The sequence below is a fragment of the Balearica regulorum genome, chromosome 13 (genome assembly GCF_011004875.1).
Source record: "Balearica regulorum gibbericeps isolate bBalReg1 chromosome 13, bBalReg1.pri, whole genome shotgun sequence".
In the NCBI taxonomy this organism is placed as follows: domain Eukaryota; kingdom Metazoa; phylum Chordata; class Aves; order Gruiformes; family Gruidae; genus Balearica; species Balearica regulorum.
Window position 1 is genome coordinate 1,630,964 of NC_046196.1, and position 15,819 is coordinate 1,646,782.

The following is a 15,819-nucleotide window of genomic DNA, read 5'->3' on the forward strand; positions in this document are numbered from 1 at the left end:
GGACTGTGTTGTCTGTGTCAGACTTCCAGTTATTAAAACACTTAAAGGACAATTCGGTTCCACAGGAACCACCTTTCCCTTCCTTCATGCTTGTTTTGGTGGGACAAACTGAGCCTTAGGCTCGTCAGCCTACGCATAAGTATCTTGATCTGTGTTTTTGAGGACAGTATCAGGTTATTTTGTATTTTTATCAAGTGGCAAAGATGACAAGAGCTTTAAAAATGTAGATCTCAGCATGCATGTTGTCTGCAGGGCAAAATAAAGGAACTTTGAGACCAAGAATATATTACCTACTTAGTTGCTGAAAACTATCAAATTAAATTTTACTTGATGCTACAATTTTGCCACAGACATACTGAAAGGTGTGTGTTGTTTTTTTTTGTGAGTTTTTTGTTTGTTTGGGTTTTTTTCTTTTCAAGCACTAGTGGAGTTCTCTCTACACTTTGGTTTTTCACTTTGGTAATTGGTACTGTGTGAGCATGGTTGGCTGTCATGATTGCTGTGGGAATATTTGCTTCCTTGTAAATTCTAGTGAAAGGCAATTTCTGTAGCTCACACCACTAGTGCAAATTTCTTCTTAAAGCGTAGGGCAGCTGCACGCGTGAGCGAGTGTGACTCTGGTCTCGCTGAACATAACAGTTTGCTCGGCATGCATCCATTTGGAGATGGCTGGTCTGTAAGGTACTGATAGGATGCAGGGACTTTCAGTTATTTATCTCTAATTTCTACTTATTTCTTTGAAACAATTCCTCCCCTCTTTCAGATCTCCAGTGCAACACCTCTCCTTTTTCCTCCTCTGTCTATATAGCCCCAGGTTGCGTAGCCTGGGTGTGCTTTTCCAGGCTCTTGAGTGGAATTGCCACAGATCGACCATCTTTATTAGCTGTAGGTCCCCTCGAGGAGCCAGAGGAAAGCTTTCACTGCTGCGGTGGGCAGGGCTCTCGAGGGGGTGTGAGCAAAACCTATAGAAAGGAGCGGAGGCAGTAATGTCTGTGCTGTTTCTGCATATGTGGCGCTTTTTCTTCCCCGTACTCCAGCATTTGTCATTCGGATTCTTAACCAGCTTTGGGTGCTGTAACCTGGCAGGGATAGAATCCCTGTCCTTGCAGAATGTACCTACGAATGTTCCTGGAAGGCGTATGGTGGATAATAAGTACGTGGGGTTTGTGGTGCCGTTTGCTTACGGATTCTCCTCCTGTCCTGTCCATTTTCGCACATTCTTGAATTGTTATGCGATTTTACAGTTTCTGAGAATAAGTCTTTATCGTCATTTCAGCAGGGTGAAAGATGAGTGTTTGTATACGGGGTGCTGCATAAAGCCGAGTTGTTCTTAGCATGCCTATGGAGCGTGTGGGAAAACGTTTCTAGATTTCCCCTCCCTTCAGACTTGTTGTACTTGTACCTCCTTGAGTTCTGCGTCTGAGGTAATGGAGCTTATCTGAAAGCACGAGCTCGTTGGTGTCCTCTGTGTTCCCCAGCGTGTATTTTTACTGAAGCCCTCAGAGAGTTGCCTCATTGAAATTCTGTCTCTTCCGTAAATTATTTGGAGGGAAGCAGATGAGCGCTGTGGAAAAAGGCGATCCTACTCCCTAGAGATTTTTTTTCCATTCAGAAGTTGATCTAAACCAGAACCTAAATCTCATCCTGGTATCCTGTCTCGCTTCTTAGTTCTGGATCACCCTAAAAGCTGAATTGATGCAAGTCTGTCTTTAAATCAAAATACAACTTTTTACTTTTTGCTTTAAAAAACCACTAATAAGAAAAAATGTACTTGCTTGTCGGCAGGTTGGCCTCTTGGTTATTTGAAATGAGACTTCAGCAGACGGCTTCTTTCTACTCCCTGTAAAATGGAGATTTAAATAGAACCCTTTTAGCATTTGGTTGATCAAATTTAGAAATACCTAGATGTATAAAATTGTTGAATCTTGAGCACATTTTTCACAGAGGCCCTTCTAAGTGACTGCCTCTGCCCAGAACTGATCAGGCTTTATTCTTTTATGGCTGACATCAGTCTATGAGGGCACCTCGCTGCCGGAACCGGTTAGTGTTCCCTGCCAGACCTCGACCCGAGTGACGTTGATGTACGCAGTCTATAGCTAATCTCAATGCAAGTATACTGTTGCTTAGGATGTTTTTTCAGATCACATCCTGTGATGGTAAAACATTTTCTATCTTCAAATACCGATTTCTGTAAAGTTACAAGATACTGTTTTTTTTAAAGAAGTTTGAATTACTTAATTCCCAATTTTGTCAATGAATGCTAGCAAAAGTTGCACCGTGTGCTCTAAATCTGAAGTTTACTGATCTGTGTGGGCGCGCAGCAAGAGGAATCAATAACTAATCAGTGGGGAACTGCTGAGGACTACGTGTTAAAGAACAGAAGTTGGTGGGAGAACTTAGAGATTGAAACATTTTTTTAATGGAACTGTCTGCTTACCTAGAGTTTCCAAATTACTTCACGTTAATATAAAATAAAGCATCACTGGTGTTGAAAGACTGAGCCTGTTTTAAACCACAATCTGGTCACCTTGCACACTTAATTCTTTGATATTTATACTACCATTTCAACGCAAAGGAAAAATGAATGTCTGCCATTTTGCATTGCAGAATGGTTTCTGTGTAGCTGCAGTTAGCTTGACACTCATCGGTCAGCCTTGTAAGTTCATGGAATCGCAGTATCGTTATAATAATAGTTCATAGTAATGTTAGTTTGCGAAGTGATGCATTTTCATCAGGCAAAAGCTAAGAAAATTGGATGGATAAATGTTTCTAAAATAATTATAATTTAGGCTTTTTGAAGTAAAGTTAAGTTTATAAATGGAAATGTTGGATGCTGCACAGCAGGAATGTTGTGTGAGTAACCCAAATACATGTTACCAGTCAGGTTTTGCCCATGGTCTGTGCATTGGGCATTTTCTGCTGAAGTATTTGCTGTACTTCATAAGTAATTTGATAACCATTTCATTAAACAAATGGTACGCTGTTCGTTGTGGAAGTTCCTTGGCTCATATGTGGTCACTATTTCAGCGTTACAATACTTAATGTACATTTTATATGTGAGCCAGGTAATGAATTAAATTGCTATATGTAGGCCAGGAAGCAGATGGAAATAGTTCTTTGAAATTGTGTATCAGTGTGTCATGGGACAGGGTTTCTGTAGACTTCTTATGATTATTTTGTTCAGAATTGGTCATAGTCGCTACTGTCGGCAAGTAGCACTACCAGCTTTCCAGATAATGTAGTTGGCAGTTTAGCTTTTTTCCCCCTCAGTTTATCTTTTATCACTGTTTAAGTGGATAGCTCTAATTAGAGTTGTGGCTTTTATTATGGAGGAGAAGAGTATAAAACGAGTAAGGGAGTTGTGCTGGAAAAGATGCTGTGCAAGTATTGTCATCATACTCCACAGGACGGCAGTTCCCATCAGGGGATCCTTCAGTGCCCCAGGACTCGCTTGCCTTGGAAAAACCCACGAGGTAGCCATACGTCTCCATCTCTTTTGCTCTTTTGAAAGAAAAATGTTAGAAAATTGTCATTAGTTTCCCTTTTGCTCGTCCGGAAAAGTTTCCGTGCTGCAGGATTTCCTTTCTTTGAGTCAGGGCCGTGCACCCTTATGTGTTGCTTTGGGTTTTTGGCTTTATTTTGGCCTGCTCCTTTTCACTGTGGATCCTAAGACTTTCCATAGCATAGTGGGTAGCAGCTCTACCCTGGATGCAGTTGTGTTGCTCATCTGGATATCTCCACTTTTTCATCAGGGAGTGAAAATTCCTCAAAACAAAGGAATCTCCCAGGGTTGCCGGTCTCCGCTGCCATATATCTGTCCTGGTTATCCTCAGGATCTCTCCTGGATGGTTCTTTAAAGACCATCCTGTTGGAAGGCAAGTGTCCAAACCCAGCTGCATCAGAGGAAGGTAGCAGTAAGGTATAAAATCGAACTGCATGTCACAAGCTCTGCATAGGCAAGTCCTGTTGACTGCTAACTTGTGAAAAGATTATAGGAAATGAAATCTGTTGCTGTTTAAAGCAGCATTGCACTCTGGAGCATGGTACGGCAGAGCTGCGCCTTGAAGTTGTGGAGGCGGAATTTGGGAGAGTAATAATAGATTAAAACAAGGTTTAAACAGTTGTGGTTGGCTGCTCCAAAGGAACTCCGTGGTAAAGGCATCAGTGCAAGAGGTCTTGGAAAAAGAACACAAGGAGCAGAGTGTAATGAGGAGGAGGAGGACTAGTATGTGAAGGTCCCAGGAGTTAAGGTGGTCTGTGATTTGGGAAATCTTTAGCACTTCGTAAGGGGCAACTGTAAATTGAGGGAGTGAGTAAAAATGTTAGTTTTGTTGAAAAGAATTTTGTACTTTGTAGTTCCCCACTTGTAACTTTGTCTATGTGAGTTTTTGAGTGTAAAATTGGTTTTTAGAACTTCTCCTTTTAGAAGAAAAGGTAATTTGGAAGAAATCCAAATTTTCCATTGTCAGCTGGAGCAAGGGCTGGTCATTGTGTCCCTCGGTGCAGTTTGCAGAGCCTAGAGATCCGATGGGACATGGGATTTTGAGTGGGGAATTTGGCAGCGAGCCGTATGTGGAGCTGGCAGTTAACCCTTTATTTAACCTCTTTGTGCAGACCAGAATAACAGCAGTCGGGCTGGGGAGGCCCGGTGCCCGTGCTCCAGGGTAGTGCTGCCTGCCTGGCAGAGCTGAGTGTTAGCAGTTGTAGCCTGCAGGACGTCATCAGCTTATTCCTTTTAAATAGTTCCTTTATCAAGCCGCTTCTCTGTGGAAACATAGCAGAAGCTTAGGTATTGCTGTTACACATCTAACGTGCGTTTTGAAGAAATTCTGTGGTTTTGCTTAGAGCCCAGGTCGACTCTTTCCATATTTACAGATGCCGTGCAGGTAGTAGTAAGAACCTGCTAATGCTGAGGAGATATCAGGAGGGGTTTTGGTTCATCATGGACAAAAAAAATTTGGGATAAGTCAGTGTTTTATGTGGCTCTGCCCAAGCTCTCTGGTCTTCTGCACTACAAACCCTCAAACATGCTTATTTGTAGTTCAGGCTTGCCCTCGCTCATACATCTTGTACGGGCTCCTACCGTGCCGTGCTGTCTGAAACTTGTCCCCTCTGTGGCCAGGGAGCAGGTCGGATCACCTGCAAAACGATAAGTGACTTTTGTGGAGATCCCATCTGGAACAGCCTAGTTTGATGGGGAGAGAAGTTTATTTCTGAGCAAACATGCTCGTTGGGCATGCAGGCAGAGCTGGGGGACTCGGGAGGTAGGTCGGGTTTAGCTGCAGCCCTGGCACTTGCCAGGCAAGTCTGGTTTCTGCCCGTGCTGATGTGACAGTCCCCCGAGACTGCCAGCACTGTGTGGCCGAGTGTTCCTCTGTTGTGAGAAGCGGTGAAGAGTTCAGGTACTGGGTTTGGGACTCGGGATCGTCCACCAACCCTTTTCTGTACCGGTCCAGTCACCCAGTTAAGAAATGTAATTCCCCTGTGCTTTGGGTGTTGAGTTCCTGCCGGTTCCTACCTGGCGTTGGAAATTTCACTTTGGGAATTTGTAGCTGGAAAAATATCCTTGAAAGACGCAACAAGAGCTGTTTAAAAAAAATAAAGCAAAGTTAGAGATTTCTAATAGATTAACTGTTATTTAGAACAAGGATCCAAAGGTGTCCTTAAAAAAAAAAAAGAAAAGCATTTGTGTTACGGGTAATTCTGTTGTTTGAGAAAGTGAAACACGGCACAGGGTGCCTGGTAGCACACCGTGGGCAGTTCACTCTTCCCCTGCGTAGTCTATCGCTCCATGAGTTGCTCACAGTTGGGGGGGTGACATGTATTTTTCGTAAATAAAATGACTGTAAAACCACACAGATGGTTATAGAAACCTTGAGACAAGTCAATTTTTTCTTATAATCTGTTTTCAGAAAGTTAAGGAACTTGGTTGATGCTCTGCTAAGCTTTCCTCAATTTCTTTTATTCTTCTGTTTGTGCAGACTCGTTATCAGAAAGTTTATTTCTGGATTAGGCAAGGGTTTGTGTTTAGCCTTCATGTACTCAAATATAGCATGCTTGTTGTCGATAAAACTAAATTGTGTGTTTTAATTTTCTAATGAAGCAATTCCTGTGTTTTTCAGATTACACAGCGATTTTGGGACACACCTCTGTTGGATTTTAATATATGTCCTGCTAACAACAGCTTTCAACTATGGAATCGGTAAATATTTACCTTGCTTTGGTCCAAATTTTCTGTTTTATTACCTAACAAGTACTTGTGTCCATGTCAATGTTTTTGTTGTTTGTTTTTGGCTTTTTACAGTTTTCCTTTATTTTCTGAAATTAGAAGGTAAAAACCGCAAACTTCCATGAAATAATTTAAAGGTATTAACCAAGAATACCTTAGGAAATGTCTCTAGTTCTAAGATGCCCTTTCACTTCCAGATCATTCAAACATAGCAAGTTTTTCCCTTACTGAGGTGAAAACAAAAGTTAACTTTCCTGCGGGGACAGTTCCAGCACTGGTTTGCCCAGCAGACTGCCTGGCTGATGACTGCTGAGTATTAAATATCCTCCTACCGCTAGTGTATCGCAGTTCTCTTTCTTTCTCTTCACTTTCAAAATGTCTTTTTTTTTTTTTTTTAAAAAAAAAAGTATTAAAAAGTGCCAGTTTCACAATGTTATGTCTCCTTGTCTCCTCGTGATTAGTTATAATTGAAACAGATGGCACCTATGTTTCATTTTGGGCAGAGAAACCTCCCAGTATGCTGAGAATACAGTTTGATTCAGTGTTAGGATTCAACTTTTTTGGTAGCATTAGCCTATTATTTCTACATCTGCTGTCGTAGAGTGGAATTCAGGGGGGGAAAGAAGAGATTTTTGCCTAAGCATTTTGAGAGAGGATGAGAGAGGTGGGTGCTGTCCTCTGGAAAGCAAAATGATACGGATGTAACTGGAGGAGGAGTTTGTTCTCGCCGTTTCGTTCCGCAGCGCGGGCAGTTTGGTGTGTTGCAGGTTGAACAGAGTTGTTGTTGGCTGCTCTCGGTGAGCTCAGCTTTGCCGTGCGTGTGTCACGGAGGGGCAGCTCAGTGGCGCAGAGCTGAAGGTCGTCCTCAGCCTGCCCAGAAACACCCCAGAGAAGGCTCTCGATGGATAACCTACGGTGTGTTGCTGCTGCCGTGGGGCTTCGAGTACTCGGCTGACCTCTTGGTTTGTGCTGCAGTGGGATTATTTGCCTTGAAATTGTTGTTATGGTAAAGGCCGTTATTGAAGGAGAGTTACTCTATGTAGAAATCCAGGTCTGCTCTCTCGGGTGTCTTTGCAAGCTGGTAGGTTTCTTTTGTCCTGGGTTTTGAGGGGAAAAAAAATAATCTTTGTATTCAGTTTGTCCATAATAATTCCGATTTAGTTTGTCCATAATAATTTCAAGGTATTCAGATGGAGACAAGACATGATTTCAGTTTCCCTTGGTGAATATTAATAGCAGTAGAAGCCTTTCACAGTGAAACAAAACAGACTAGGCATCGGTAACCCTTCCCTGCTGCAGCTCAGTAATTAAAGTGTATCAAGTGTGAGACCTTTTGTTGTAGTACGCAGTAGCTCTTTCCTTAATGGGTACTCTGCAGCTCCCTGAAAAACTGAGCTGAATCCTAACATCAATTGTAAACCAGGTTGTTTACTGCCTATTATATTTCATAGTTTGGTACGAAGATTTCTCGTTCTGAATTTTGAACTAAATGTTGGCTTGTTTGTTTTTGTTTTTTTTTTTTTAATTTGAATGCAAACCGTACTTTTAAAAACAGGATAGTATTAATTGCACTACCTTTCTTTTAAATGAAAACTTATTAAATGTTCAAACGTATTTGTGTAGTATACTTGCCCACTGGGCAAAACAACTGGCTTCTGGACAGATTGTAGAGCATGACGGCAGACTGCACCTCTCCAGGGCCTTTTGGCCACTAATATCTTTTGGGATTATTACTGAGATCTTAAATTACACACTACATTGCAGTGGTAGCTGCCCTTTAGAAAAGTTCACCACGTACGCTTTTCTCCATCTTTAGCCCTTTTCTCTCTGGATGTTTTGTATGTTGTTTATATAAAGCCATGCTATGTTGATAATGGGTTGAGCTGAAACCGTGGATGGAAAAACTTGACAGATGAAGGCTGAGGATGTATGATCTGACAAAACATTCACACTGCGAACGTGTAGAAAGAAATAATTACTATGAAGTCAGATGTTTCTCTGACTTCTGAAACAACAACAAAAAAGAAACAAGAGTGATTTGGTTTTGTGAGCCCTGGGAGGTGATAGCTAAGTGACCTTTTCCAGTCAAGTTAGTTTTTATCTGCTGCTCTGCAAAGACAGACTACTGCATTACTTAAAATGGGTCTAAGAGGTCCGTTCCTGGGCCGTTGCAGTATGGAGATGTTGGGACAAGTGGGGAAGATCAGAATCCTCCAGTGTTGGCTGAAAGAAATTGCTCAAATCTGACATGTTCTGAAACTCTGCAGAGGTGAATTCATTGTGCTGGGGGGAGGCTACGGCAGGTAGCCCGCAGGTATCCGCCAGTGCGCTGATTCTGCACGGTTTATGCCCAAGGATTGAACAGAATTAAGGTCTGGCCCAAGCTCGAGTGCAAAGAAGAGAATGAGGTTGCCTTTGCTGTAAACCTGTGTGTGAAAATGCACCAGGGCACTAACTAGTGGGCACAAAACTAGTTGTTTTGGGCTTCTTCCCCACCAACAACTTGTGCGTACCAGCGTGTGACTTGCTGTAAGGATGCTGCCTCGATTCCCCGTGCAAAGAGACTGAGGAACGCGATCCTCAGGACCAGGCTTACCTTTGTGGTAAGATGCTGCTGCGTTGGCTCTATTCTGACGGTGCCGCTCCACATTTCATAGCTTGGCTAATGGAAGCAAAGCTTCGGTGCTGGAACGGGACTCGGAGGGCGTCCGCCGTGCTGTTCCCTCTGCTCGTAAACCCGATGTGGGGCGTTTCTGTCCCTGGGAGGTGGCTTGTTCCCATCACGTGTGCCAGTACCACTGTTCGTGATGGTGTGCTGTTAGCCTGATCACCAGGGTAGGCTGTGTTTAAATAAAATCTAAATATTTAGAGGTTTATGTGGATTGTTTGTGGCAGGATCTGCTGACCCAGAAGTAGTTGTGTTGGTGCAGCTGGAGGACCAGAAACGCTGTGGTACGCTGTGGGGACGGAGCAGAGGGCCTGTTCCACTCCAGGAAGTGTTATGAAAGTCTGAGATTTCTCAATTTCAGTAGATTGCTCCTTTATTGCGAAATGCAGGAGTTGCTACAAACATCACTACCCTCACTTCTCTAAAACAGACTTGTTTTTTGTGTTTTGTTGAGTTGAGTTTTTTTCTCCCAGCTTTCTGTAGTAATAACAGCAGAGGCCCTATCTGAATGGGTAGCAAAAAAGGGATTTCAGTCGACTACATGAGATGCCGGCTTCATGTAGCTGGAACGGCTGCAACGTGGCAGCGCTCGTGCTGCAATAAGTACGACAGGTATTTTCTCACTCAGCTGTTTAACGGTTTGCTTGAAACAACCCAGGTTCATCACAGTAGCTTCTTTTTTACATGTTAACAGAAGAAACGGCTGCATCGCACTGGGCTCATTCTGGGGTTTGGCGACTCGATGGGTTTGCAGCGCCGGAGCCGACAGCTGGTGCGATCGCGCTTTCCCGACATCTTCATTAGGGAAGCAGAGGGGTCAAGGCTTTCTCCGAGCAGCAGAGAGATTGCAGCGGCTTTTGATAGCGGTTTTGGCACTGGTATTTTATGGAGTTCGTAATGAATATGTAGGTGTAAGATTAAAAGAATGAATAAGGTAGCGCTGCTGAACAGAATTGCTTTTCAGAGCTGCAGCCGTGCCTTGTTCTGACCTCCCGAGAAGGATACAATTGTAAAGCTGAGGCCCGTAGTGGAAAAGCAATTACAATACATGCTTCCAGGATTCAATTGTCCTCTGAAAGTCAGATGCTGCAATAATGGTAGTGTTGTTTAGGTGGAACGTGACTTTACTTAACTGCTTGTTATTTTTCTATTAATGTTCTTAAATGTGTTCATATACAGTTTCCAATTTTTACTGCTTTGGGGGAAATAGAGCCTAGTATTCCACAAGGAAGTGTTGTTCTGAGCTTCCAGGCTTCTTTCTGCGTTTCAGTTCTTATCCCTTCCAAACTAGCGGGGTTGGACAGTGCACTTCTGTTGTGTTATCTTCTTTAGCACATCGGTCACAGCCGAGCTGAGCGGTGAGGCTTTCCCTGCGGTTTTGGGGCACGGTACGGAAGCGCTGGCTTTTGGGGCAAGAAGCTGATGTGTTTTGAAGCAGGGCCTGGAGAGGGGAAGCTACGTGCAAGTGAAATGAACAGTCTCCTGTGTGTCTTGTGAGTTTGCCTGACATCTGCTGTGGTCCTCACCCCACCCCTGAGATGGTGGAGCACTTTTTCTCAGAAAAATTCAGATTTTGGAAGTGCCTTAAAGCAGCTGGGTGGCTCTTCAGGTGTAGGCTTGCACAGAGGGTTTCAAACGAGGCAGTTGGGTTTGTGCTGGTGAGTGGCTCCGCTGGGATGGATGGGAGATGGGTTGGTGGAGAGTGTTCCCTACCCAGTGCTCGTCCCTGACATGGTGCTCCTGCACTGTCCTACCTGCGTGAATGTGAGGTGGGTTTCCATGGCTGTTAGGAGCGATAAGCTTTTCTGTCCATTTTGTATATGATTAAATTCAACTTTTAAAGCCATATCTTCACCGTAAGCTGAGGTTAAATGGATGTGGCTTTATTATGAACCTGGATCTCTTCGTTGGTCAAAGGGGCTTGAGTTTTTGGACACAAAACACCGCTGACACCTACAGAAAAGAGCTTTCAAATCCTTCCCCTTGCCTCAATGATGGGCTTTCAGATGTAACCCTGCCATAAGCATTTGAGTGTTTGAATTGCTGCTTTTACAGTTCTCTGTATTTCATCAGAATCTGTTAAATTGCCAATGTTGTTCACATGCCACTTTTGGCAGATGCCACCTACATGCCCTCAATTTGAAGGTACCTTTTAGGAGAAGTGTAGGTAGGGAAGCTCCTTTCTCTCTTGCATGTCAGCTGTTAGGGAGTGGAGCACTTAGATTAATTGGCTTTCGCTAACCTTTCCACTGCACAGCACAGCACCTTCAGTGAGCAGGCTGGAGCTAAGCAGAAACTTTGGAAAATGTCTTGCTTGACTTGTTTCTTTGGGTGTAATTCACATCTGTGTGCTCACCATGACCCAGGAGGAACTTCTCGGGAAGAGCAATCCACGACCAAATACAACACTTGTCCTCCTTCCTCTTCTGTCCTGTTTAGAACTAGACAAAGCCATGGCAATGATTAAAAAAAAAAAAAAGAAAAGAAAAAGAATTGGTTGGGTTCCCTCCTGAACTCTGCTTGTGGCTGAATAATTTTATTTTCCGATGGGGCTACATTATGACCACAAAAATCCAAATTTTTTTAAAAAAGTATACTTCTGAATTAGGATTTGGTAGATTAGTATCAGCTTAAAAATCACAGTTGCATTTAGGAACAAGCTCATTAAGTTAGTAATGTAGACGGTGCACAGGACCATCGTTCCCTGTAACTGGCAGAGCCTGTTGTTTCATGGGGGAAGACTCCTATGAGACATCCAGCCCGGGTGACGCATGGAGGCACGATTTCGGGAAGGGAATCTGTAGGTTATTTGGTGCCTAAGCAACCGGTTACCGCTTCCATCGTTGCGCAATGGCATTCCTGGGTGCGACCTCTTCTGAAAGTAAAAGTGCTTTCAGGCAGGTTCTGGTGCGTCATGTCGCAGGACGCTTCTGCACGCAGAAACACTCGTTGCAGAGGTGAGGTGCCGTGTTGGGAGTGATGGTTTTATTTGTTTCCGAGTGTTTTGTGTAGCACCAAAGTGTATTCTTGAAAGGGGATGAAGTTATGGTCTCCGCCCTGAGGAGATGACACTCTGGATGTGAGATGACAGGCTTTGGAGTGGAATGGCAGGATTACACAAAATATGGCTGAAATTGCTTGTTTTCGGAAGATATCCATCATGCTGTGATTAAGTGCAGATGATGCATTTGGCAGCAAGAGGTGTGCAATCTGTTCCTACCCTAAGGAGCTTGCAGACCAAAGGCCTGCTGATAAGACCAGACTCACTGTTGTATTTCTTGAATGAATAATGGTTTAGGACTTTTTTGTTCCCTTATGTTTTGCTGTTTTAAATAATAGTGTAAATAATTGTGAGCCTGGTGACTTTTGATGTTCAAATCCCTCAGTTCTTTGAGGGGGGGAAGTAGTTTTTTGTGTTTGGGGGAATGCATTCCTGTTGCGAGGGAGATGCACCAGTGAGTTGGGTGTCTTTAGTGGAGCTACAGGTGGGACAGTCGGTGTCCGCTGTCTGACACCCCGAGATGGGAATCCGTGCGTCCTGATGTAAAGTAGCACAAAACCCTGAGTGTGAATTTTAGGGAAACCTTGCATGGAAGGCGGTTTGGCTGAACCACCGAAGTGTCTGACACTGTAACGGGCAGATGCAGCCTGTTTCTTTAATATACATGTGCAAAAGGGGGAAATTATTATTGCAAGCAAATGCAAAATTGATGGATGTGCTTTTTTTGATATTCTTTGGAAGGGGACTTCTGATAAAACCAGGAAACGCTTCAGAAAAGTAAGTCTTAAATGTCGAGTGTGAAGATGGAGACTAGGCGTTATCATTATTTCTGTTCCCTTGGTTAAATTCTTGGCAGAGCTTTAATTTTAGAAGAACAGAACAACAAGGGCTGAGATTTGCAGGCTCAGTCTACTTCATTACTGACTTAATTAGATGCTTGAGAACTCAGGTATTCTGACAGTTATTGCAACGCCGCGTGTTATTCCTGTTTTATAGTAGTTTGCTGGACTTCTCCGTAAATTGAAAGATAACTTCATTGAATTGTATTTAACAAGTTAATGCTTTAATTAGTATTTTGATCTTGGGTTGAGACTGGATGGGCCAATTGTTTCCAGTTGCTGGAGATGTACAGGAGCCGGGAAAAGGGATTTCTTGGGTGGTTTTTGCCGAAACTTGTGTCTCATGGACGTTGGGGTGAGTGAGAGGGCATAGGCTGTCATCTGTGCTCCCAGGGGCTTGACTTCCCAGAACCACGCTCTGTGCCTGGGTGTTTTGGGAAGCTGGCACACCTGGCTTTGCTGTCCTCAGAAGTGGCTTTGCTTTGGTAGGCAAATATTGAAAGCTCTGATTTTTACTCGGAAGTGTTAAATCCTCATTGCCTGTCTTCCCTGCTGCCCAGGCTCACCCTGGATGCAGGCAGGTGGGTGCAGGCAGCCGCACCGGGGTGCTTTGGGAAGTCGCGGCCCTTCGGTGAGGGCTGCGGCAGAACGCAGCAGTGAGTAAAGCAGATTTCTGAAGCTCTCTGAGACTGGCTAAAACTCTCTGGATCCCCTGAGAGCGGTGGTCTCAGCTGTAATGTTTTTAACTTTTGAATTTGGAACAGACTTAGAAGCTCACCTTTGGGGGTGGTAGCTTGTTAAGCTGTCAATACTATTGCCTGTAACCATCTGTTCCTACCACTAAGTAGCTGCAAAAATTGGTAATTCATTCTTTTTTTTTTGGTTTTTTTTTTTGAGGAGCTTGGGTGTAAATCTTCTCCCTTATTATTTTTATTGGCTCCCTTGTTATAAAAGACAAGCATCTCCACAGTGCGAGAGAGGCAAAATGACATTCTTTAATCTTTCATCTAAAATTAAATTCAAATAGTTACCAGTATTAGAGGTTACTTTGGAGCACAATAGCTATTTCTGGTGAAGTCGGTGCGTGGGTCTCCCTTATCAAACAGCAACATGCTTGTGTAACTTCACCTTTCTGGGTTAACTGCTCCGAAGAGGAAAGGAGACGGTAGGCATGCGTACAACTTATTTTAGGAAATCACAACTGTAAATGGATGCTGTGTTTGCTTTTGCAAGTAAAACTTGTCATGGATTCTTATTCACGGGTTTAAACTGCAGCATCAAAATGGATTGACATCAAATAATGACGTTAGTGTTTTGGGACACGAGTTCCCAGTTACTGAGGTCTCTTCAGTGCTGTCACATGGGGGGGAGCGATGACACTCTTTTTAATACGGAAGGACGTTGCAGCCTGAGGACAGGTGCTCTTCCGAGTCTTTATTCCTTACTGTGTCACTGGAGTGCAGATTTCCAAATGTTTATTTTGGTGGTTATCTAACCTGCAGTGTGTATGCCTGAGGGCTCTGGCGAGGTGATGTCCAGTTTTCCCAGCTTTATACCATCCGCACCTCACCACTGGTGGTGAAAGTTGGGTTTTGTTTGATCTAAAAGAACTGTGGGATTTGATGGAGTGTTTGATGCGTGTGTCTGGACTCATCCCCGACTGGTTTGGGTGGGCAGGGGCCTCCCAGCCCACCCAGTGCCACCCCTGCCATGGGCAGGGACACCCTCCACTAGCCCAGGTTGCCCAAAGCCCCATCCAACCTGGCCTTGAGCACTGCCAGGGAGCCAGGGGCAGCCACAGCTTCTCTGGGCACCCTGGGCCAGGGCCTCAGCACCCTCCCAGGGAAGGATTTCTGCCTCAGATCCCATCTCCATCTGCCCTCCTGCAGCTTCAGGCCATTCCCCTTGGCCTGTCCCTCCCTGCCCTTGTAAAATAATGTAAATAGTGTAAAAATAGAGTATTACCTTGCAATAATACACAAGCAGCAGTGACCCGACGAGCTCTGTTCTCAGGTCAGGTGCATGCTACTGCCTTTTGTATCTCCGTGGGCTTTGCTGGAAACACCCGGGTGCTGTGCGTGGCTGGGACACGGGTGAGAGTGGGGCCTGTGCCTCGCCGTCACGGCAGGGGAACAGCCCTGATACGATGAAGATACGGGGAAGCTCTTGGAGGACTTAGTCCTGGCCGTAATTAATGGTTTGGAGGATTTGCAGGACAGGAGCGGTCTTACATGGGCTTGGGCACCTCAAGCTTCTCCTGAGGCTGAGTCGCAGCCTGGCGGAGCTGAGCTCGAGCGGTTGGCCAGATGCCGATGGGGGGGGTGGGGGGTGGCGGGGAATTACTTGGAGCAACTGCAAAAATGGGAGCTACTCGGTTTGATGGAGGTGGATAGCTATGGCAAGAGGAGTTCTTTGATTTTGGTCATTTTTGTCCTTCTGTATAATTTTTTCAGCCCTTTAGCGGTATAAGGATTCAAAGGTCAACACTGAATAGCTCTGGTTATTCTCTGCTGGACCTAGACTTATTGCTGGTGTCACATAAGAAATACACTTCCTTTTAATGTTACACAGTCAGAAGAAAATTATTTTGTTGTCTTCAGTAGTTTTTACCTCATTCTTGTAGTCTTGCCAATATCCTGTATTTGTTTTTTGCAGGAAGCCTTTCAACGTTTTCTTAATTGGAATTAACTGTTGTAATAGAAACGCACATTTTGGTTGAAGATAATGTAGGAAATGAATATTCACAGAAATTTATTTTAAGTTAGTGGAAAAACATTCATTGGAGAGCTTTGCTTTGGAACTTTAGCTTCTGAGAGGTTTAATGAAAGCTTTCTTTGCTCTTGGGTAATAATAAAGGAATAAACCAACTCTACTGCTCCTGAATTATCTTGAGCAACTAACCTCAGAGACTGATAGTAAGTCTATTTGTTACGCTATTGTAAATGATGTTAATTAACGTAATGACACAGATTTAATGCTGTACAAAAGTTACATGGAGTCAAAATCAAATGACAACAGGTAGTAAGTAATTTCACAAAATCAAAACTTGAGAACAAATAAATTACGAGGGGGGATGTATCAT

General features: G+C 43.9%; 1 protein-coding gene across 5 annotated transcripts in view; it reads left to right on the plus strand.

The window, feature by feature from the left end:
• The window catches only part of ANKRD11 (ankyrin repeat domain containing 11), a 155,083-nt gene that overhangs the window by 20,098 nt on the left and 119,166 nt on the right, over positions 1–15,819 (plus strand). For all 5 annotated transcript variants that reach the window (XM_075765592.1, XM_075765591.1, XM_075765595.1 and 2 more), the window contains exon 2: positions 6,123–6,202. The gene's annotated coding sequence lies outside the window, so the exon portion shown is untranslated. The remainder of the gene's footprint in view (positions 1–6,122; positions 6,203–15,819) is intronic.